This window comes from Alligator mississippiensis, chromosome 15 (assembly GCF_030867095.1).
Source record: "Alligator mississippiensis isolate rAllMis1 chromosome 15, rAllMis1, whole genome shotgun sequence".
NCBI lineage: Eukaryota > Metazoa > Chordata > Crocodylia > Alligatoridae > Alligator > Alligator mississippiensis.
Genome location: NC_081838.1, coordinates 23,239,924 through 23,262,635, shown reverse-complemented (window position 1 = coordinate 23,262,635; position 22,712 = coordinate 23,239,924). Strand labels below are relative to the sequence as shown.

At 50.1% G+C, this 22,712-nt stretch overlaps 1 long non-coding RNA gene across 2 annotated transcripts in view; it reads right to left on the bottom strand.

The window, feature by feature from the left end:
* Window positions 1-16,795: 16,795 nt before the first annotated feature.
* Window positions 16,796-22,712, bottom strand: part of LOC109282911 (uncharacterized) — a 28,541-nt gene continuing 22,624 nt past the window's right edge. For both annotated transcript variants that reach the window (XR_002089949.2, XR_002089950.2), the window contains one exon: window positions 16,796-21,832. This is a non-coding gene — a long non-coding RNA (uncharacterized LOC109282911). The remainder of the gene's footprint in view (window positions 21,833-22,712) is intronic.

The window sequence follows — 22,712 nt, the reverse complement described above, 5'->3', positions numbered from 1 at the left end:
CTGGAAAACGGCATAGAGTGCACCCTCAGCAAGTTTACAGATGACACTGAGCTGGGAGAAGTTGATAGGGCTGTGTGAGGCTCTGGACACAGCTTCGGATCCAGAGAAGTTTTGGATGCTTCAGGGTCTGAAGCGGCACATCTGGGCCGAAGCGCTGCCTCGTTCAGCTTCCCGAAGAGCTTTGCAGCCACCTTGGAGATCCGCATAGGATATAATGGGGAAACAATAACATATCTATAACTTTGTTGTTTTTTGTCTGATTTGGATTACATTTTTAGGGGTGGTAGACTCTGTGGAGAGCGTGATCCTGCCAATTTTCAAGAAAATCAGGGGCTTGGGGGGAACAACACCCCAAATTGTTGAAAACAAAACTCATGTCACGTCTAGGTGTTACAACGTAGTGGGGTGAAAACTGCAGGGCTGGTAGCCCTTACTGAGGCCACAAAGCCTGCCAAGTTTCAAGAAGATCAGTGCACGAGTTTGGGGGGGAGTGCCTCTCAAGCTGCGGATGAGCAAAGCTGGTGCCATGGGCGCTGTGGGACCGACCGCGTCGGTCTTGGGGCGGGGAGTGGAGACACTGCTGCAGGCCTGGCTGCTCAGCTGCTGTGTTCCCCATTACCAATCAATCAATCATGATTCACTCGGGGACCAGGGACTCAGGGACTGGCTCAATACACAGGACCTAGCTACTACATAACGACTTAACGAGCATCAATTAGCACCTACAAAACCAGGCTAAGGAGAGGAAAGATTCAATACACACAATCAACTGCCCCAAGACAAACACAGTCTTGGCACCAGTTATGTCTGTCAGCAGCTAGGGGTGCAGGGCCCCAAGACCCCCTGCACCGATCTCCTTGGCAGCTGGCAGGTGTCACAGCAGGGGCCACCATCCCTGCAGCTGTCACCCCGCTGTGCCTGAACACACGCAGGGTCACCCATGGCACCAGTTTTGCTTGTCTGCAGCTTGAAGGGCAGTTCCTGCCAAACCCCTGCACCTATCTCCTTGAAACTTGGCAGGCTTTGTGGCCTTACCAGGAGATGCCACCGCTGCAGTTTTCACCTGACTGTGTTGTAACACACAGCTGTGACTTGAGTTTGGCTTTCAAGAATTTGGGGTACAGTTCCCCCCAAACTCCTGCACCAATATTCTTGAACCTTGGCAAATTTCATGATCTCAGCAGAAGCTACCATCCCTGCAAGTTTCATCCACGTTGGACATAAACCAGCAAAGTTATAGATATTTCATTGATTCCCCATTATACCCTATGGCCGGATTGCGGAGGCGGCTCCAAAGTTTCGGCCGGATCGAGGCGGAAACCTGGCCCAGAGCTCTGGATCGGATCACTGCCTTCCAAAGCGGCTGGATCTGAAGTTGGATTGGATGACTGCTGACTCGCACAGGCCTAGTAGTTGATACACTGGAGGGTAGGGCTAGGATTCAGAGTGACCCAGAGACATTGGGTCAAAAGTAATCTCACAAGGACAAGTGCAAAGTCCTGCACTTAGGACAGAACAATCCCATGCACCGGTGCAGGCTGGGGGCTGACAGGCTGGGCAGCAGCTCTGCAGAAAAGGCCTTGGGTGTTATAGTGAACAATAAGCTGGCTATGATCCAGCAAGGTGCCCGTGTTGCCGAGAAGGCTAATGGCATCCTGGGCTGCATTGGTAGGAGTGTTGCCAGCAGGTCCAGGGAAGTGATTATTCGCCTCTATTCAGCACTGGTGAGGCCACATCTGGAGTCTTGTGTTCAGCTTTGGTTCCTCACTACAGAAAGGATGTGGACAAATTGAAGAGAGTCCAGCAGAAGGCAATGAAAGTGGCTCAGGGGCTGGGGCACATGACTTATGAGGAGAGGCTGAGGGAACTGAGCTTATTTTGTCTAGAGAAGAGATGACTGAGGGGGGATTTGATAGCAGTCTTCAACTCTTTTTAAGACCTGGCTGGAATGATGTAGCTGGGGCTGGTCCTGCTTTGAGCAGGGGTTGGACTAGATGTGACCTCCTGAGGTCCCTTCCAATCCTCGTTGTCCATGATTCTAAGTGCAGGACTTTGCACTTGTCCTGATGTTCTTGACCAGCTTTAAAATAGTAATAGGATGCTACTTTACTTTCAAGCCCAGTAGACTATCCTGATTTAACACACAGCCCAGGAAAAACACCATTGCATTCTTCATGGATACTGATCCATTTGCACCTGACCTTCTCAATGCAGGCCATTTCAGATCTCTGTCATCACAAACAGCTTGCCCTTTGTTCTTTGGGAGTTAGTGCTCTCCTCTGCCTCTTCTATGGCATCATTTATTGTAGAGGTGTCTTCTTGCAGGTGGCAGTGCAGGGAGGGCACACTGTAGTCACTGCTGTTTCCCAAGTCTGAAGTGAAAACATGTAATTATTAGTGGGTTCATATTTGTATTTTTAGAAACAGAGCACAAGAACAGGCATCCCAGGCCCCTGCACTTGTATGCAACCATTTTCCCAAACACATCTGCACAAATGTCCGCTTTAGATCCATCCACTCATTGCACAAGAAGCCACACTCTTCTTTTCCACATATTTATTTATAAATAAAATAACCTGCAATAGGAAAAGATCAGGAAGGCAAGGACACAGACAAAGCCTTTGCTACTTCTGTGACAGGAAATGATGAGGTTAAAATGCGCTCCAGTCTTCCAAGGAAAAGCACTACAACACATGCTACCAACAAAGGTAAAAACCCCAAGTCCTCGTTGGTCTGACCTGGGGGAAACATTACTTCCTGTCTCCAAAACTGGATATTGGCTTGCTGCTGAGAACGTGACAAACCCCTGCTGGCCAAACATCTGAACATTTCCTAAGTACTAGTAAGAGTACCAGCACATCCCAGTTATACTCCCAACCTTAGCTGTAGTAAAGAGTCAAGGAGAGAGCAACAAAAAATTATTAGAGATCAAGGAAGCCTGACTTGAAAGGCTGAAAGAACTAGGATTAGTTCTTTTTATTTTTAGGAACTAGGATTATTTAGTCTCTAGTAGAGAAGACTGAAGGGAGATTTGGTAACAGTCTTTAAATACCTGAAGGGTGCTTAGAAAGAAGATGGAGATGCACTATTTTCTGTAGCCACAGGGAAGGAACAAGGAGCAATGGTCATAAAATGCAACAAGAGAAATTTATGTTGGATATTAGGAGGAACTTTCCCGCTATGAGGGTAGTGAAGTATTGGAACAGGCTACCCAGAGAGGCTGTGAAATCTCCATCGCTGGAAAGGTTCAAGAGCAAGTTAGACAAATATGTTACTGATGATTTAATCGGGGATAATCCTGCCTTCGGCAGGGGGCTGGACTAGATGACTTCCTGAGATCCCTTCCAGCCTACTTTTCTATGATTCTAAATGGGCACTGCTTCAAAGGAAGGGGGAGAAGCCTAGCAGCCAAATCGTTCATTCATGAAGGGAAACAATTATTCCTGGACTCTCTAGGCAACCAGCAGATACCCTAAAGCAGTGGCAGCCAACCTCAGCAGTCTCTTTATGTGGCATGCGGCAGGTTGGGGAGGAGACAATCCGCACAGTGGCAGACATTGCAGGAAGCAGAAAACAGCAGCAAATCAGGCAAGAAGTGCAGGGAAAGAAGCAGAAAGCAGAGCAGCAGGTAGGGCACAGGGATCGGACTGGCACTTGGGGAGACTGCGGCGCTGATTTGTGGAATACCTGCCAAAAAGGTTGGCCCTCACTGCCCTATAGCATGGGATTACCAGCTCTCCCTGACACAGAGCTCGGAGTTGCCCTTCCAACGCTTTGTAGGAGTAACGCATACTGAAAAAAACAGATGTTACATACTCTGATTACCATTATTATACCCAGGGGTGGGCAATTGTTTGGGCTAGAAGGCCATTTAGGGAGTGTTAGCGAGCTGTTGCAGGCTGGATTAGCACCCCTGCCCTACCACAGCAGCTCACCAAAACTCCCTAAGTGGCCCCTGTGCACAGCAGGGTGGCTGGGATAGGGCTGCAGGCAGACAGGGAACCGCATCCAGGAGTGGGACAGGAAGGTGGGGCCAGGGCCAGTGCTGGGATTAGGATCACTGGGTGGTGACATCGTGGGACTGAGGCTTGGGACAGAGCCATGATCCTCTCCTCGCACATCCCTCCAATGAGCTCTGGTTTGGTGGGCTGGGGTGTTCAGGGAGCAGATCACGGCTCTGCCCCAGTCCCCAGCCCTGCGCTGTCACTGCCCAGCAATCCTGGGGGCTCCACGGAGACCCTGCATGGGCAGGGTAGGCTCAGCTGGGTCGACGGGATGGGGTCACAGGTGGGTGGGGAGCCGCGTCTGGGAGCACGACGCCTGGCCGCGCCCCTGATCCATGGAGACCCCACCCGCCCACTCCATCCAGTACCCGTGGCGGTGGGGGCATGGCAGATGGGCTGGGGTGCCTGGTCAGCAGGGCTGGGTCTGGCAGCAGAAGCTGGAAGAAGTTGTTACTGGGGCTGCCAGGAAATGGTATCCGGCTTCCACACTGCCCAACCCAGCTGTGCGCCTGGGGGTGGTAGGACTGGTCACACATGCCTGGGCTGCCCCCCATGCTTGGGCCGGGCGGGGCCAGGGACCTCCTGCAGGACAGACAAAATGCCTTGGCAGGCCGGATCCAGCCCACAGGCCGTATTTTGCCCACCCCTGAGCTAGTCTATCGTATGATCTCTTTCATAAATTTATCAAGCTCCATCAATGCTATTGATTTGCTCAGGATACCATTCCACATCAGATTTCTGATTAACCTGCAGAGTGCAACTCGACTCTGATACATGTGTGGGGCTGATCTGGCTGTGGTTCAGATAAGACTGATAGACACAGAAGGGTTGATCTGATTTTCTGGCACACATGAGGATTCTTGTTGTGCTACAAATGGGGGAGGGCGTCTGATTCTGGTACTTCCTGTGGGGTCTGATCTGACTGATCCAGCTGGCCTGCTCCCCAGAAAGGAGGTGCGCAGGTCTAATGCACACAAGGATCAATCTGACTTATGTACGTAGGGCCTGAGGGAGATATCTCTGTCTGCAGTGCTCTTGGGGATGTGACATGATCAAGACACACAGCAGGGGCAGAACTAATTTGACATCTGTGCACAGGGGGCACATGTGATTCATACAGTCATAAATATCTATCAGACTCTGAAATAATTCTAACCTTATATACACAAGGGGTCCACAAAAATATGGGGTGAATCTGGCTAGTACACAAAAGGGGTTGATCTGCATCTGATACACATGGTGGGGCTCAGATCATACTGCTGGACACAGGCAGTCAGGTGTAGCTATATACACAGCACAGAGGGTTGATCTGGGGGCAGCGACACGTAAAGTAGAATCCTACAAAACGAGGGTTGGACAGGATCTCAGGAGGTGACATCTAGTCCAACCCCCTGCTTAAAGCAGGACCAGCCCCAACTAGATCATCCCAGCCAAGGCTTTGTCGAATGGGGTCTTAAAGACCTCCTCGCTGGGGAACCTGATCCAGTGCTTCACCACCCTCCTCAGGAGAAAGTTTTTCCTAGTATCCAACCTAAACCTCCCTTGAGCCCATTGCTCCTTGTTCTGTCACCTGCCACCACTGAGAACAGTCCAGCTCCATCCTCTTTGGAAACACCCTGCAGGGAGTTGAAGGCTGCTATTAAATCCCCACTTAGTCTTCTCTTCTCCAGACTAATTCCTCTTCAACACAACACAACACTGACAGCCTGTGGGGAGTCCCATGCGGGCCTGAGGGGGGGATTCCTTTTTTAGGTGGACCCTGTGAAAGAACCCCCTCCCGGCCTCCTTTCTTTTTGGACTGCCTCTTCCCAGCCTCTTCCCTCAGTCGTGTGTCTAGCAACCTGGTTGCCTAGGGAATTCCATAGGGACCCGGGTGTTCTTCTTTCTTTGTCTAAGAGTTTCCAGCCCTTGCAGGTGATGTTGATGTGACTAGTTTTCTTCTGGTTGGTTGTGTGTCATTGGGAAGCACTGGTCAGCAGCCACTGGTACTGCTTCTGGTGGGAAGGGAGTGATGAGGTCAGAAGAGCTACTTAAGAGGTCCCCTTCAGGAAGGAAGAGAGAGGACATTTTTTTAAAGACACACTGAGCAGCATGGACTTCAGCAGCCCTCTCTCATTCTCGGGATCCGGAAGTGAGTAACTTACCAGAAACTTAACCAGAAACTTAGATTAATGTACTCTAGTCGCATATCAAAGGGCTACCAAGCCTTTCTGTGTGCTCAGGGCTATTCTTTTGCTGCTCTTCTGACTTGTACCCGTCCCCATGCCTAATCTCTCTACCAAATAAAACTGTCCATTATAGCCAGCCACGTTGTACATGCTTGAGAGGGACTGGGCAAGCCTTCTTGCTCCCTTGGCTCAGCTGACCAAGGGAGGCTATTTTTCAGACTTCAGGCTAATAGAAGCACTCCAAGATCCCAAGGTTTACAGGGCCTGTGTATCCTGAGTGGCACAGGACCCAGACAGAGACCTGAGTCTGGGTGGTGGCAGCGCTACCCCAGGCTTGTGGATGTGCTTCAGGAACGGGGCCGGTCAGAAGTTGGTGCCCCTGGGGAGGCATCTGAAGCTGGTTTTTGGTGGGGCCCAGTGAGGAGGGTGGCTCAGCACAGGCACACCCATTACTGGCCTGCCACAGACCCCGTACTTCAGGGTCAGCAAAGGCACCCCAAGCATCTTGGGAACCTGGACTACATGAGAAGTAGCTCCATTCACAACTTGTCGTCAAGTCATTCAAGCTTAATGCAGCTTCCTTATGAACCTGTTGATTCTGCTGCTGCTCCCATGGCTCATGCTGCTGGCAGCCCAAGCTGAAGCCCAACAGCAGAGCTCTGCAAAGAGCCAGAACAGGGAGAGAGAAAAGCAGAGTAAGGAAGACCATCTTCCATGCATGACTGCATCATCCCAGGAGTGGCTGCTGAAGACTGGCATGCCCACATGGAGAACTGCCAATACCACTGGGTTAATCTGATTGTGAGGGGTCTTCCCAGGGCAGGAGGGATGCTATAGGCATGACAAAGCTGGGTCTGGAGATGTGGACGGAACCTGTATGTGCAGAGGGATGTACAGCCCTCTCTCAGCCACCCCATTGGCTGACAGAGAGCATCCTAGCAGTGCTCCATTTAGAAACCCCCTTCCCCCTCAGCCCCCAGGAGATGCAGTGGTGCAGTGCTGGGCTCATCCAGGAACAGCAACAGTGGCAGCAGCAGGGATGGATGGGTTTATGGGTTCCCCACCCTGCCCAGTACCCCAGGAGCAGGTGAGAAAAAGGGTAGTGCCCCCTGTGGCGGGCCAGTAGGGGGTGCTTCTGTGTTAAGCCGCCCACCTCACTGTGCCCGACCACCTTCCAGGCTCCGAGTGCCTCCCTGGGGTGCCTTCCATCCGGCCGACCTCTTCCCTGGAGCATACCTGCTAGCCTGGGGTTCCCGCTGCCACCATCCAAGGCTCTGGACTCACTTCTGGCTCTGTGCACCTTGGAGAACACAGGCCTGATCGTCCAATGGGTACTAGACCCAATGCAAGCACTTGGGGCACTTCCCCAAGTCAGAGGCTTAACAGGAAAGCCTCCCTTAGTCCACAGACCTAAGGGGCCTCCTCAGCATAATTTAGACCCACCCCTCAATAAGTCTCCCACACCGGTCACAAGGAGAACTTTATTGATTACAGGGGTAGGGCGGAAACAGGGTAAAAGGTAGAGCAGTATCAGAGGAATATCAGAGGAATCCCATAGAGCAAACCTGTGTGGCTGATGGCAGCCTTTTGATCTTGCATCTGAGTTACTGTAAGCTAAATATCTAGTCTGATCTCGAGTAGCTTACTCACTCGCATCATCCAGAGGTGGTTGGAGTTTCCTCTGGAGGCAGGGCACTCTTGGGGCATGCGGTGATGAGGAGAGAGCCAGTTTTAGATTCACCTGGGTGACCGCATGGCTAATGGCTGCCTTCTTCCTGGCCCGGGCCTTTAAATAACCTTCCTGACCTCAGCAGCCGGATCCAATCGAAGCTGCCAGTGCTGGCCACAAGCCAACCAATTTAAAAAGCATCACTGGCTACCTGGGCCGGTGAGCAGGACTTTTCCCTCCCCCTTCCCAGGTACCAGAGCATCTGCCTCCGAGGCACCAGGCTTTTGTCATGTAGACAGGGAGGGAGATCCCTGCCCTGAGGGATTCAACACCAGCCTCTCACGCTGGCAGAGACAGATTTCTGGAGAGGGGCACAGACGGTGGCATTTCTGCCACACCCCCACCCACTGCTGCTACCCCATCACTGTTCCCAGCTGAGGTCAGTCCCACACAGCCTGTCTGGGGAGGGCAGGAGCCGCCCTGTAGCTTCCCCTGTCCCTGGGACAGCAGGGAAAGCAGTAGGTTAGGTAGGTCTAAAAATGGCTGACCTGATCCAATGTAATCCTACCTCAAGTTTTGCAGGTCACAACAAGAAGACATTGAGTAGTGTGTCTGTGCAGAAGGAAATCAGGGAAAGTTTTAACAATGTTCTGGGATATTTGCTACTGTTTGGGGAAAAAATACCTTGTGAGACAAGAAAATGCGTGGAGGGTGAGAAAAACAACGAAGAGTTTTATATGCTGTAAGCAAATAAGGCTTATGTTCAAGTAGTCTTCAAATGAGGCTGAGAGGCTCCTTCACGAGGCTGATTCCATCTCTGGGCAGCTGATAACTTCATGTCTTGGTGACTGCTAATAGTCTAAAATTATCCCATTCAATAAACTTTAGCCCTTCTTAAAAATGAATGACTATTAATAGCAACAAGTGTTTAACAGTGAACGATAGCCTCATCTTGCAAGGTGAGAAGATAAATCAGGGGTTATAAAGTGTTCAGAGACAACAGTGCATTAAATGTAGCCTATGGGATTGTGTTGTGTGTCCCATGGGGCTGAGAAATTTGGGACAGGTCTCACGGCTGTAATCTGTGGCACAGAGCTCTGCTGGCTCTGGGGGCGAGTGATAATTCCCGCTTCACCACTGCTCCTCACCGCACTCCTACCACCATGCTGGGATCTGGCCAAGGAGCCCCACGTTCTGGATTCAGTCCAGACCCAGCTCTGCGAGTGAGGTGAGGTTAACACCCCTGCTCCGGAGTTCAATCCTAAATTGGGCAGCCATTTCAGTATGCCATGTCCTCAGCCAACCCCGTCTCCTCCAAAAGGAGAGCATAAGCCAAAGATGTTCCCTAAAGTGCAGCAAACAGCTCTCTCTCTGCTTAGAGGATGACACCGAGAAGGATCACAACCTGGTGTGTGGTGGGGGCCTGCAAAATTGGGGAGACTGTTGGGAGCATTTGGGCTTGGGGGCCAACCATCCCCTGGCCACTTTCATTCCCAGACCTGGGGGAATCCCTTGGCAGTGCAAGTGAGGAGTGAACCGACATTTTTGGGTCGCCAAAGGCCCCTGGAATGACTTAGAGCAACCAATGGGTGGAGAACCTCATACTGGAGTCATAGGGTGATGCACTCATGCCCTTGGGAGCCTGGGCCAAATGTGAAGAGGCTCCTGGAATGGATTACAAATGCCTGTCTGGCAGGTTATAGTTTAGCATCCGTCCAGCCAAGTCTATCCGAGATTCCTTGGTTAGTTACTGTCATTTCAGGGTTAAACTCTGCAGCCCCTGCTGCTCCCATGGCTGCAGCTGAAGTCCCAAGGTTGCAGCCAGAGACAACAGCTCATGCTGCCAGACTGAGGAAGAGGGAGAACAGCAAGGCAGAGATGCTTGCAGAACTAGCTGCATCATCAGGGAAGAGAGCGGGGGCTGCAGAGGACTGCTGTGCCTGGAGGGAGTACTGTCAGGACTGCTCTGCTGACGGGGTCCCTAGGAGAAGGGGTAAGCAGTAGCACAGGCCAGGTGGGCTGTGATCTTCCAGGCATGCGGAAACATGGAGACGGCACCAGTGAGGCTTGGGTTAAGGTTAGGGTCCAGCAGCACAGACTATGAAGGTGTTGCTGAAAAACCACCTGGCAGAAAGGGAGACGCAGCAATTCCTCTCAGTCACCCTCTGCCATCCCCTTCCCCCTAGCATCCTAACCATACCACAAGCAGGTCTCAATTGTCCCATCTCAAACACAGTCCCAAACCGCCAATCCTACCTTTTCTTCAGCCCTACCATGCCCCCACTCACTAGCCTGCCTGCTGAAATACCCTATAGACAATTCTCCAGTCTGGGGGGAAACTCAAGGGCACTGGCCAGGAGGTCTTGCAGGTATGGGGGCAGGAACAGCTCCCCTCCGCCTCAAAGGGCCTCAGCAAGTTCTTGTCAAGGGAAAGCAACAGTGTGGGACTCTATCCCCTTCTAACCTTTTGAGCAATGTGAGGGGATACCCTGTCACTCAACCCCAAAGACCTTCCCCATCCATGGGAATGCCATGCTGCAAGGCCCTGTCATTGTGACTTCACTTGCCAGGGACTCTCACAAGAATGCTCTGGTGGCTGTGGTGCTTAAGAGGTTCAATGTTTGGGGCCTGGTACTTACCGGTTATTCCCTGAGCTTCTGTTACCCAGGCTTCTGGGAAGTTCTCAATCCCAAACTTGTAGGATACAAGTTGAAATGACCATCCAGTTAGGTACTAGGGCTGTGCAAGGCTTCGGACCCTGCTTCGGATCCGGAGAAGCTTTGGACACTTCAGCATCTGAAGCAGCATGTCCAGATTGAAGCGCTGGCTTCGTTAGGCTTTCTGAAGTGGTTCAGAGCTTCCGAAGCACTTTGGAAAAGCTTTGGAGCTGCTTCGGAGATCTGGTCATAGGGTATAATGGGGAATCAATGAAATATCTAAAACTTTGTTGGTTTTTTTCTGATTTGGATGAAATGTTTAGGGGTGGTAGCCTCTGCTGAAAGCATGATACCTGACAGGTTTCAAGAAGTTCGGTGCAGGAGTTCAGAGGGAACTGCACCCCAAATTCGTGAAAGCAAAACTCATGTGTATTACACCCCAGGGGTGTGAAAACTGCAGAGATGGTGGCCCTTGGTGAGGCCACAAAGCCTGCCAGGTTTCAAGAAGATAGGTGCAGGGGTTTGGGGGGAACTGCACCTCAAGCTGTGGACAAGCAAAACTCGTGACATGGGTGGCACTGTGTGTGTTAAGGTGCAGCGGGGTGACAGCTGCAGGGATGGTGGCCCCTGCTGCGGCCACAAAGCCTGCCAGCTGTCAAGGAGATCGGTGCAGGGGTTCTGGGGCCCTGCACTCCTAGCTGCTGACAGGCAAAACTCATGTCATGGGTGCTTGTGCAACTGTGTCTGTCGGGGGGGGGAGGAACTACTGCAGGCCTGGCTGCTAAGCTACCGGGTTACCAGTTATCAATCAATCATGATTCACTCAGGGACCAGCTCAATACACAGGACCTAGCTACTACATAACAAGTTAACGAGCATGGATTAACACCTACAAAACCACAGACTGAGAGGAAATAATCAATACAGACAATCAACTTCCCCAAGACAGACACAGTTGCACAAGCACCCATGTCATGAGTTTTGTTTGTCAGCAGCTAGAGGTGCAGGGCCCCAGAACCCCCCTGCACCGATCTTGACAGCTGGCAGGTTTTGTGGCCACAGCAGGGGCCACCATCCCTGCAGCTGTCACCTTGCTGCGTCTTAACACATGCAGGGTCACCCATGGCACCAGTTTTGCTTGCCCGCAGCTTAAGGTGCAGTTTCCCCCAAACCCCTGCACTTATCTCCTTGAAACTTGGCAGACTTTGCGGCCTTAGCAGGGGCCACGACCCCTGCAGTTCTCACACTGCTGCGCCTTAACACACACAGGGTCATCTGTGTCATGAGTTTTGCCTGTCAGCAGCTTGAGGTGCAGTTCCCCTCAAACCCTTGCACCCATCTTCTTGAAACTTTGCAGGGTTTGTGGCCTCACCAGGGACTACTACCCCTGCAGTTTTCACCTCTCTGTGGTGTAACACATACACGTGACATGAGTTTTGCTTTCAAGAATTTGGGGTGCAGTTCCCCCCAAACCCCTGCACTCATCTTGAAACTGGGCCTGCTTCATGCTCTCATCAGAGGCTGCCACCACAAGTTTCATTCAAATCAGACATAAAACAACAAAGTTATAGATATTTAATTGATTCCCCATTATACTGTATGGCCAGATCTCTGAGGTGGCTCCAAAGCTTTGGAGCCACTTTGGCTGGACCAAAGCAGAAACCTGGTCCGGAGCTCTGGATCAGATTCCTGGCATCTGAAGTGGCTGGATCCAAAGCCAGATTGAATAGCTGCCTACTCGCACAGGCCTATCAGGTACCATGTCATGGTGCAACACCCAATGCTCTCCGTCAAGCCTTGAAGCACTCAAAGATGCACTCTATCATTATTCAGCAGATTCTGACCCAGACGTGGGCATTGAGGGTTGTGCTGTAGGGCTTCAGGAGGCAGAGCAGGATTGATCGGGCGAGAACCCTGAGTGGCAGGAGGGAGATGCTCCCCACTTTCAGCTCTATGCTGGTAGCACTGTATGCAAATGGTCCTTGTGTTACCAGAGGGATCAGACTGGAGTTCCTGGCAGTCTGGCATTTTGGCCCTTGCCATCAATGTCCCCAGTGCAGTTCAGAAGCCCCAGGGGGGCAAATCCACCTAATACCTTCTGTGGGTTGGATAGTCAGAGGAGCTGCAATGGCAGCACCTTCCAGACCTGTGAGGCACATCTCCCAGACTGTTCATTCAGCCATGGCCTTGCCCATGCTGAAGTCACTGGAGGCTACAGGGATGTAGCAGGTTGCCCCTCAGGGCCTCCTCACCAGGCTTTGGCTCCCTTGAGTGTCCCTCAGCAAGCTCCAGTCAGACAGTCTTTTACCAAACACAGTAAGGAAACAAAAACACTTTATTGTCCTGGATGCTGGGAGGGGTCCACTGTGTCTCCAGCCTTCCCAGAGCAGGCTTGCCCTCCTTGCAGCCCAGAGATCTCTCATCTCTGGTGCTTCTCTGCTTCCTCCCTCTGGCTCTGCCTCTGCCTGCTGGGGTTTGACTCCAGGTGAGCCACTCCTTCATTAGGGTCCCCACAGCTGCAGTCCCTCAGGCCCACTCCACCCAAGCTCTGAAAGGTGAGCCTGCTACACCATCCCTTTGTGGGTGATATATCAAGTATTCCCCTTCCCAAGCACTTCGCCCCCACCTCCAAGAAACAATTAAGACTTGCACATGCACCTTATTAATGCCATTAGAACACACTGATTGTGGAACTTCTTGAGTCTCGGAAACTGTTGCCTTCCCTTTCCTTACTCACTGTTTCTTCATCAGCTGGTCTCTGCCAGGAGGAGTGTACACCCACTGCTCTCTCCACCAGATCATCTCGGTGAACGACTGTTCACTAGGGCACCCCCAGGGAACACCGGAGTCAATAGATACAAACTCCTGGAAGGCTGCTTCAGGCTTAATACCAGGAAAAACTCCTTCACAGTCAGGGTGTCCAGACTGTGAAATAAACTCCCTCCAGAGGTGATGGAGTCACCTACCCTGATGGCTTTCAAGAGGAGACTGGACAGTCACCTCGCTGGGGTCACTTGAACCCAGTTGTCTTCCTGCCTAGAGCTGGGGTGGGGGGCAGGGAGGGGGCTTGACCCGATGATGTGCGAGGTCCCTTCCAGCCCCTGCCAATCTATGAATCTGTGAATCTATGAATCTTCCTCAGGTGAGCTTGCTATCTGACTATCTCTCCATCCAGTAGATTCTCCTCTAGGTGGCCTTTAGGCCAGCCAAACTTTGTCAAGTGCTCTCTCCATCAGGTAGTTTCTCTGTCATGTTGGTATATCTCTCAGGCATTGTCACTCTGTCAGACTCCCTCTGAGAAATGACATTTCAGGCTCCTTGTCAGGTGGCCTGTCTGCCAGACACTCCCCATCAGAGTCCCATGTCACCTCTCATTCAGAAGATACCTGTGCCAGAGAGACTGTCCTCTAGGTGCTCTCTTCCTCGGACCACTCCATCGAGGTACTCTGTTCCCTGATGGAGGCCATGGTAATCTCTATTCACCAGGGAAGCTCTCCAGTGCCCAGGCTTTCTCTTGGAAGTTGCATGGACATAAGTGTAGGTAAAGCACTTCCAATCCCACCTTTACATCAAGCACATTTAATCTGTAGCCTGTCCATAGTGGGCAGGCACGCTGCTCCCTCCTAGGTGAGCTGTTAAAAGATGTGTGGCAGCTGATGCTGTTGCACTGCTCCATGGATGGGCCTGGTGAGCAGGCATCCCAGCAGCCCTTCTGACCAGCATTTCCCAAGGGCTTCCAAGGACACCCATGTGAAAATGGCAGTGCCTTGTGTTTAGCCCCTTGATTTCTGTCCGGTGCTTCCTGTGATTGCAGGGGCCTGTTTCATACCTGGAGGGCTGGTCGGTTCACATGCACTGCTTTCCTAGCAGAAGCATAGAATGGACATTTACTATCTCGATCTACAGTCCCGGCCTGAGCAGCGCTGAGAGGTACTGGCTCTGCTCTTCTCATGGCAGAGATTCTTCCCCTCCTGGCCATGCTTCTGGCCTGTTTGAACACCTCTGCCTGCTATGTCAACCTGGCAAGTCAAGCTCAGGTACTCTGTCAAGCAAAGGCACCTCCATGAGCTGTGCTCAGTGCTTTGCGAGCCCAAGAGTGAGATAACTGAGGAGGAAGAAATATGCATGGGGGGTGGCCTTCTGTGCTATCACTTGCCAACCATCTACTGCTGTTGCCAAGTCAAAGACAAGCAGTCTCCAGTGGGCAGGGATAGTCTTGAGGACAGCAGAACTTAATGGGCAAAACAGCTTTCCTGTTGAGTCCCAGGCTTGAGATCCTGCTGTTTTGATTGGTGGAGCCCATCCACCAATCAGGAGGCAGCAGGAGAAAAAGTCCCACCCCTTTCCTGAGGGGAGGGGGAGAAGACCTCTCCCGGACCTGTTTGTAGACTGTAAACTGTCCGGTGGGGAAGACTTGGGGGCGGAGCCCTGGCGCGTATAAAAGGAGCTGCGCCCCAGCAGAGGGCAGATGCGGGAGGGACTGGAGAAGAGCAGAGACAAGACAAGCTGGGGAGCTCTCCCCCAGCGGGCAATAGGCCCAAGGCTCCTGAAGCTGCCGCTGAGGAGCAGTGCCAGACTGCTCAGGCTGTTGACAGTTCATGTGGGCAGCGCGCCGAGACCTGGCCCTGGGAGCGGTGCGAGGCTGCTCGGACCCATCACGGTGCACGGTTCAGTGCAGGGAGCCAGGCTTTGGGAGCTGCAAGCAGCGGCTCAAGCCTGCAACCCTGGCAGGGCCTTGGGGACTGCAGTGAGGTGGCTCAGCTCCCATCTCCAAGCAAGCAGCCAGGTTCAATGGTGTGCAGGGCGGCGCATGGGCCCAAGCCTTGGGAGCCAGGGAGCACTGTAGGCTGCTTGGACTAACCACCCAGCATGAGGGCGGCTGGCCAGAGCCTGAAGGACCAGCCTGTGCTAAGAGAGCCTTCAGTGCCGAGCCAGGGAACAGGGAAATAGCAGTGCTGCAGCGCGAGGCCCAGCACCCAGGAGCCAGCAGCTGAGAGGAGCTGAGCCCTCAGTGCCCAGAGCAGGGAACAGGGTGGGGAGGAGCCTAGCGGTGCAGAAGAGGCCTGGAGAGGCGCTCCAGCAGAGGAGACCCCATCGAGCTGTACCCGGACCACTGCCATCTGAGGGGATGTGAGTCATTGGGCCCTTGGGTCCCACAGGGGAAAGACATTTGGGGAGGGCTAACCCAGAGAAGGGGCTGGGTGAGCAGCCTCGTGTCTAGTCAAGGCCCTAAGGGGAGGGGCACCTGGTGCTTCCTGGACACCCCCCCACAAGGGACCCCATTGGAAGGAGGACTATCTCTTGCCATGGGTCAGGGACTATTTTAAGGGATAAATGTTATTTAGATTGTTCATTTTTATGCCTTATATTTTGTAATTGAAACATTGTACTGTGATGTTGTAAATGTTATTTAGGGTTTGACCTTGGTTATTGGTTAGTGTTCACTGTGTAAACATATGTATATGATATTTCATTTTATGTTTATGTATATTATAACTCAATAAATTGTATATAGTTAAGAACTTTGGACTTGGGCGAACTCTATAGATGAAAGGGATCTGCTTGAAATTCTGGCACCCCCTCCTGCCTACCCATCTCATCCAATTGAGAATAGGGCACCCTTGGGTGTACCTGAGTTATACTGGTAACTTGAAAAATAAATACAGATCTGGTGCTCACTCCTTGGGGGTGTAAAACACTTGACTTCTCCCACAGGCAAGTCTCATGACCTTGATGTGACTCCTCAAGTGAGCAAGGCTGTTGGTGTCAGGATTCATGCAACAAGCAGAACTCCTTTCCAGACATATTTGCCTTCAGCATTCAAGAGCATATCTGCATGACTTAACAACTACGCGAGATGTGTGCTAGCAGGAACTTGGAGCCACAAACACCATCTATGGTTGGCAGTATAACTGAAATGACATGGATTGAAAATAGGTGATGTGTGTGTCTGTCATTTATTTCCTTTGACACTAAGGGCTAGATCTTGTTCCACCTACAATATGTGTAAGTGGAAGTATGCACCTAAGTTGATCTTATTCCCCACTGCTCAAGGTTCTGAAAAATGCTAGTGGACCTACTTTTATAAAATGCCGTTAACTTAATCTTCAGTCTAAGGCACAAAAATGCACCTAAGAGAAAGATCCACCCACCTTGTGCATGAATGATCTTTCAGAGATTTGAGCAGACTGGGGATAGGATCTCATTTATGTACCTAATAGATGTAACAGGACCTATTCCAATGTGCATAAACCTTGATATCTGGATAGAAATAACGAGTTTTCATTGGGTCCTGTACATGGTCATAGAAACTTATTGAACATAGCTACATTACTTTTACAAGTATGATCATGAGCCATCAGCACTGTTTAGTAAGAGGAGTCCCTTTTATGACATCAACTATGATATCATATATCTGAGAATAAGAAATACAGGCTATATCTAAAGAGTGGACACTGTATGCTAAAAAGCAGTGACTCTGAAAAAGATTTAGGCATCACAATGAACAAACAATTCAACATGAGCTATCAGAGTCATGCTGTGATAAAAGGAGCTGACATGGTCCTTGATGTTTAAATAAGTCAATGAGTAAAGAGCTGATTTTTACCTCTGTGTCTGCACTGGTGAGATTGATACTGGCTATCCACCCATTTCTGGGGTCCATGTAATAAAAGGATGTAGAATTGGGGAGGGCACAGGAAAGTAGCCACAAAAATTGGTTTGGGAAACAACCTCATGGTGAGAAACTGGAAAATCTCAATGTCTTTAATTTATCAAAATGAAAATTAAGAGGTAACTTGATTATAGTGCCTAAATATTGACACAGAGAGGTGCTCTAAGACAATTTATTATAGCAGAGGAAGGTGGAACAAGAACCAGTGGTGGAAAGATGAAGCAAGAGAAATTCAAATTAGAAACAGCATAATTTGTTAACAGTGAAGGTGACTGATTACTGAAACCATTGCCCAAAGGAAGTGAAACATTTTCCATCTCTTGATGTTTTCAGAGCAAGATTGGACACCTTTTTGTAAAAGAAGCATTATTCAGACACAAGTCATTAGGCTTAGCCCAGGGACAATGGTGAAACCTGATGATCTGTGATATACAGACAGTACAATTTAGATGTTCCCTTCTGGTTCTTACTGCTATGAAATCTAAGCTGTATCACTCTGCAAGTGGCTCCAACAGGCACTGTAGCACTGAGATATCCCTCTGAGCCATGGCTCCTCTTCTTGGTCCAGGCCCTCTACACTAGCAGTGTGCCACTGTGCTCCATCCCCTCTGCTCACTGATGCACTGCTATGTGGTCTGGCCAGAAAACGGGGATAGAACCGAGATGCCCATGCCCGCTACAACCCAGCTCCTCAGTGGGCACGTCTACATGTGTAGTTACATGCGCCTAAACTTAATGTGCCTTTGTTTAAGGAGAATTAAGGTGATTTAGGCACATATTTACACATAGATGCCCTAAATTTAGGCTCGCATAGCTAAGTTGCATTAGCTCACATATAGCTGCGCTAACGTGTATTAACGTGGTGTGTGTCCATCGATGCACACCACGTTAATGTGCATTAAGCACCTACACGTGGACTAATGCGACTTAGCTATGTGAGCCTAAATTTGGTACTTGCTTTAAGCAGGTATCAAATTTAAGTGGGATTAGCCTAAAATTGCCATGTTTAAAGCACATTAAGGGCATGCATGTGCAGTCTCGTACCCTTAATGCGCCTTAAAAATGGCAATTTTAGGCTAATCCCACATAAAGGGGCCACAAGCCCAATGAGAGGGAACACAACCATGGGACTAATCCTGCCTCCTTGTGTGTATGTGCTGATACAGTTTTTCATTGCATGAATATGTTCTCTTTTCTCCCTGGAAGCCTGTTTCACACAGGACACTGCTCAGTGACTAAGGCAGTCTTTCAATATTTCTATTATCTAAATCACTCCAAACATGTCTCCGGGCTGTGTTTACTGCACGGCATCCACACCACACACTGAATGTGAAACTCAGCATTCCCTTCTGGCCTTTTCTCTTGCACTCACTGCTGCTAAGTCTCTGCGACCCACATGTTTTCTCAGGTGTGCAGACAGTCAGATCAAGCTTTGCCCAGATGTCTTCTAATTCTAGAAGGTGAGTGGCTGCTTAGGGGTCAATTCTCCTGCTTCACTCCAATACTTCCCACCCCCACCCCTTTGTTTTCCATCTTCCATCATGAATAAAGGAAGGATCTTACAGATAACAGCTTTAGTCACTAACCAAGCCTGTCTCATTCACTGAGAATTAATTTAAATGAGCATGGCTTAACGAACTTCATCCCAGGGTACTGAAGGAGGAGATCCGGAGCCCTTGGCAATGATCTTCATGAAGTTGTGGGAGATGGGCCAGGTTCCAGAGGAGTGGAAAGAAGCCAACATAGTGCTTGTCCTAAAAAAAGTAAAAAAGGAGGACCTGGGGAACCAGTCTGTAGACTGGTTAGCTTTACCTCAATACTTGGGAAGTTACTGGAACATATCCTGAGGAAGGCCATTTGCAAGCATCTGCAGGAGGAACGGCTGATTACAAACAGCCAACATGGATTTACTAAGAACAAATTGTGTCAAACAAACTTGATCTTCTTTGGCCAAGTAATTACTTGGGAGGATGAAGGGAAGGCTGTAGATATCATGTATCTGGACTTCAGCAAAGCTTTTGACAAGGTCCTGCACAGCCTTCTCATAAACAAAATTGGAAAACTGTGGGCTGGATAAACCTACTACAAGGTAGGTAGACAACTAGTCAATAGCTGTAAGCAAAGGGTAGTTATTAACGGGTCCATGGCAGAATGGCAGGAGGTTTCAAGTGGAGTCCCACAGGGGTTTGCCCTAGGCCCAGTACTGTTCAATGTGCTTATTAATGATTTGGATGTTGGCATAGAAAGCTTCTTGAGCTTATTTGCTAATGACATGAAACTGGGAAGGATTGTGAACACACTGGAAGATGGGAGTGCAACTCAAAAGCATCTTGACAGATTGGGAAGTTGGGCTGAAGCTAACAGACTGAAGTTCAATGCAGACAAATGCAAGGTGCTGCACCTTGGGAAGAATAATCAAAACCAGAAATACAAAATGGTTGATACCTGGCTGGATGGCAGCACTACTGAGAAGGATCAAGGAGTCATAGTAGATCACACACTCAATATGAGTCTGCAGTGCGATGTAGCTGCAGAAAAGGCAAATGCTTTTTTGGGATGCATCAATAGAAGCATTAGGTGCACGATGTGGAAGGTGATAATGCCTGTCTATTTAACACTACTTAGGCCTCATCTGGAGTACTGTATGTAGTTTGGGCTCAGTATTTTAAAAAGGATATGGAGAAGTTAGAGAAAGTCCAGAAGTAGGCAACAAGGATGAACAAGAGCTTGGAAAGCAAGTCATATGCGGAGAGGTTGAAGGAGTTAGGCATGTTCAGTGTGTGGAAGTCACTTAAGAGGGGATGTGATAGCAGTCTTCAAATACCTGAAGGGCTGCCATAAAGAAGAGGGAAAGCATTTTTTCTCTCTTGCTGCAGAGAGGAGTATGTGTACCAATGGCTTGAAGTTACAGCAAAGTAAGTTAAGGTTGCATATCAGGAAAAGCATCTTCACTGTTACAGCAGCGAGGCAGTGGAAAAGACACCTAGAGAAGCTGTGGACTCTCCATCACCGGAGGTGTTCAAGAAGTTGGACAACCACTGGTTGGGGTGAACTAGGCATAGCAATGACACTGTTTTACCATGGGTATTCCCCATACTTCTAAGCGTTGCTGGCTGCCTCTTCCCCTTCTCCTGGCCCCCCTTCTGCTACACGTGTCAGGGTGTTTTGTAAGCTTTCCTCAGCAGCACTGGTTGGTGGCTGCAGCTGATGCTGGGGATGGTGGCTAGGCTGTGCCAGTGCTCCTGCTGGAACCTCCTGTTAGAGGTTCCTGGCTAGAGGGTCTTGCCCCTCCATTCAGGGTTAGACTGATCCACCATATTTGGTGTCAGGAAGACATTTTACCCCATGGTCAGGTTGGTACAGACTGGAAGGATTTTTGCCTTCTCAACAGAGCGGGGAATGGGGCCTCTACCTAGGATCTCTTGAGCATATATTAACATCCCTTTATAGAAGCAGGATGTTAGCTGCTGTGGTCCTCCTGTTTTACCTGTGGAAAGTTAGGGTGTTATGTATTAAGTTGTGTCAGGGTTGGTGGTATTTTACTAAGAGTTTAGATTATGGATTTGCATATGATGGTATGGACAGGGCTGATCCTGCCTCAGGCAGGACGTTGGACTAGATGTGACCTCTGGAGCTCCCTTCCATTCTTTGCATTGGGGAGATATGGATCCTGTGGAAAAGAAGCGAGATATATCATGTAATTAAAAACTGGTTCTGGGAGGAAATTTTAGGCTAGAGGCCAGAAGAGTAGTTATCAATTCTGTAGCCACATACACAAAATGATGATAATCATTCCAACAAATGATGATGTCTCTTGGCCAAATGCCACATCAGGAAATGCTCTAGAAATGGAGTGCAACCTCAGTTACTTTACCAGAAAATGGTATTCTTCCAGTCCAAGATTGTGAGACCTTATAAAGTGAATGGAGCCACGGATGCCACACAACTGCCAGGACACGGCTAGAGCAATCTTCCGGTTCCTCAATCACTGCACTTTCCCCATAGACCAAGGGGAATTTGATTCTGGGGTTTCGAAGGTAGTTCTCAGAACCATCAGCCTCCCAAAGTACTGTGGTTTAAGCTATTGCAGCCTTTGGTTTGTGACTTACCATCTGGATTATGAACAATACAAACTGAACAGAAATGCCTATACGTAGACAGCAGTCTGTGATGGGACTGGGGAAGTACCAGCTCCTCACATCACCACTACTGGGAGCTTTGCTACAATAGAGGGAGGGGGTGTCTGCTATAGACCACCAGACCAGAAGAATGAGGTAGATGAGGCTTTCTTCAGACAACTAGTGGAAGTTTCCAGATCACAGGCCCTGGTTCTCAGGGGGGATTTCAGTCACCCTGACATCAGCTGGGAAGGTAATACAGCAGTGCACAGCCAATCCAGGACATTTTTGGAGAGTGTAAGGGACAACTTCCTGGTGCAAGTGCTGGAGCAGCCAACTAGGGACCATGTCTTCTTGACCTGCTGCTCACAATCAGGGAAGAATTGGTGGGGGATGTGGAAGTGGATGGCAACTTGGGCAGCAGCGACCACAAGATGATTGAGTTCGGGATCCAAGGAAAAGACGTTAATATAATGTCTGCGGCAGTGAAGTGGCAATGATCTGGTACCATTTCCATGGATTCCCAGGTATCTGTTCCATAACCTGCGGCAGAACAAAGAAGAGTGAGGCAATGTCCATCAATGCAGCTCAGGTGGCTATCTATGAGGTGCAGAAATTCAGTGGAAGTAAATGCCAAGGAAGCACATCGTAGCTAGATTAAAGCTCAGCCACCTCCTCCTGGACTTGAGGAGTGCATCTCTGGCCTACGGGCCACATTTGGGCTTGTGGTTATATCTACCAGAAAAAACAATCCATGGCTAGAGGGTGCACAGTGATGTTTTCCCTTTTGCTCCTGCCTCATACTAGTTCTGTCCTTTCTGGAGTCTTAGCAGGACTGTGAGGCACAGCACAGTCTGTGTATTTCTCCCAAAACTTGGGTAGTAACTACTCCTACGGGGGCCTCTGGCTGTGGGTGTCCAGGGCTGCTTGTTGCTTCCTGCTTGAAAAGCCCATTCAGTTCATACATGTACTCTTCCTGCGGCTCCCCTCCTTGGGAGAAAGAAATGCTTCAGCAACAGTCATCCAGCACCCCCACTCACTCGCCAACACCCAGCAGTATCTCCGTTCACACGCCACCACAAATCCCCCAAACCAACCAACAATCCTATGGAAACCAGCCAGTACCTGCCATTCTCGCTTCCCACGGGCCACTCCGCTCCTGCAGCACCTACCATCTCATCCTCCAGCTGGACAGCTCCACATCCCTATGACATAGCTAGCACCCACATCCCCAAAACACCAACCCCTGAGTTCCCAATAGCTTCTCTCATTCCCCACTGGCAGTAATGCTGTTCAACCAAGTGTCTCCAGCACTCCCAGAACATGCACCCTGTACCAACCACCCCAGCGAGACGTGACTCAGCTGTCACCAAATCACCCCCAAACTCTCTAGTAGCTATAGAAAAGCAACAAGCAGCCCTTC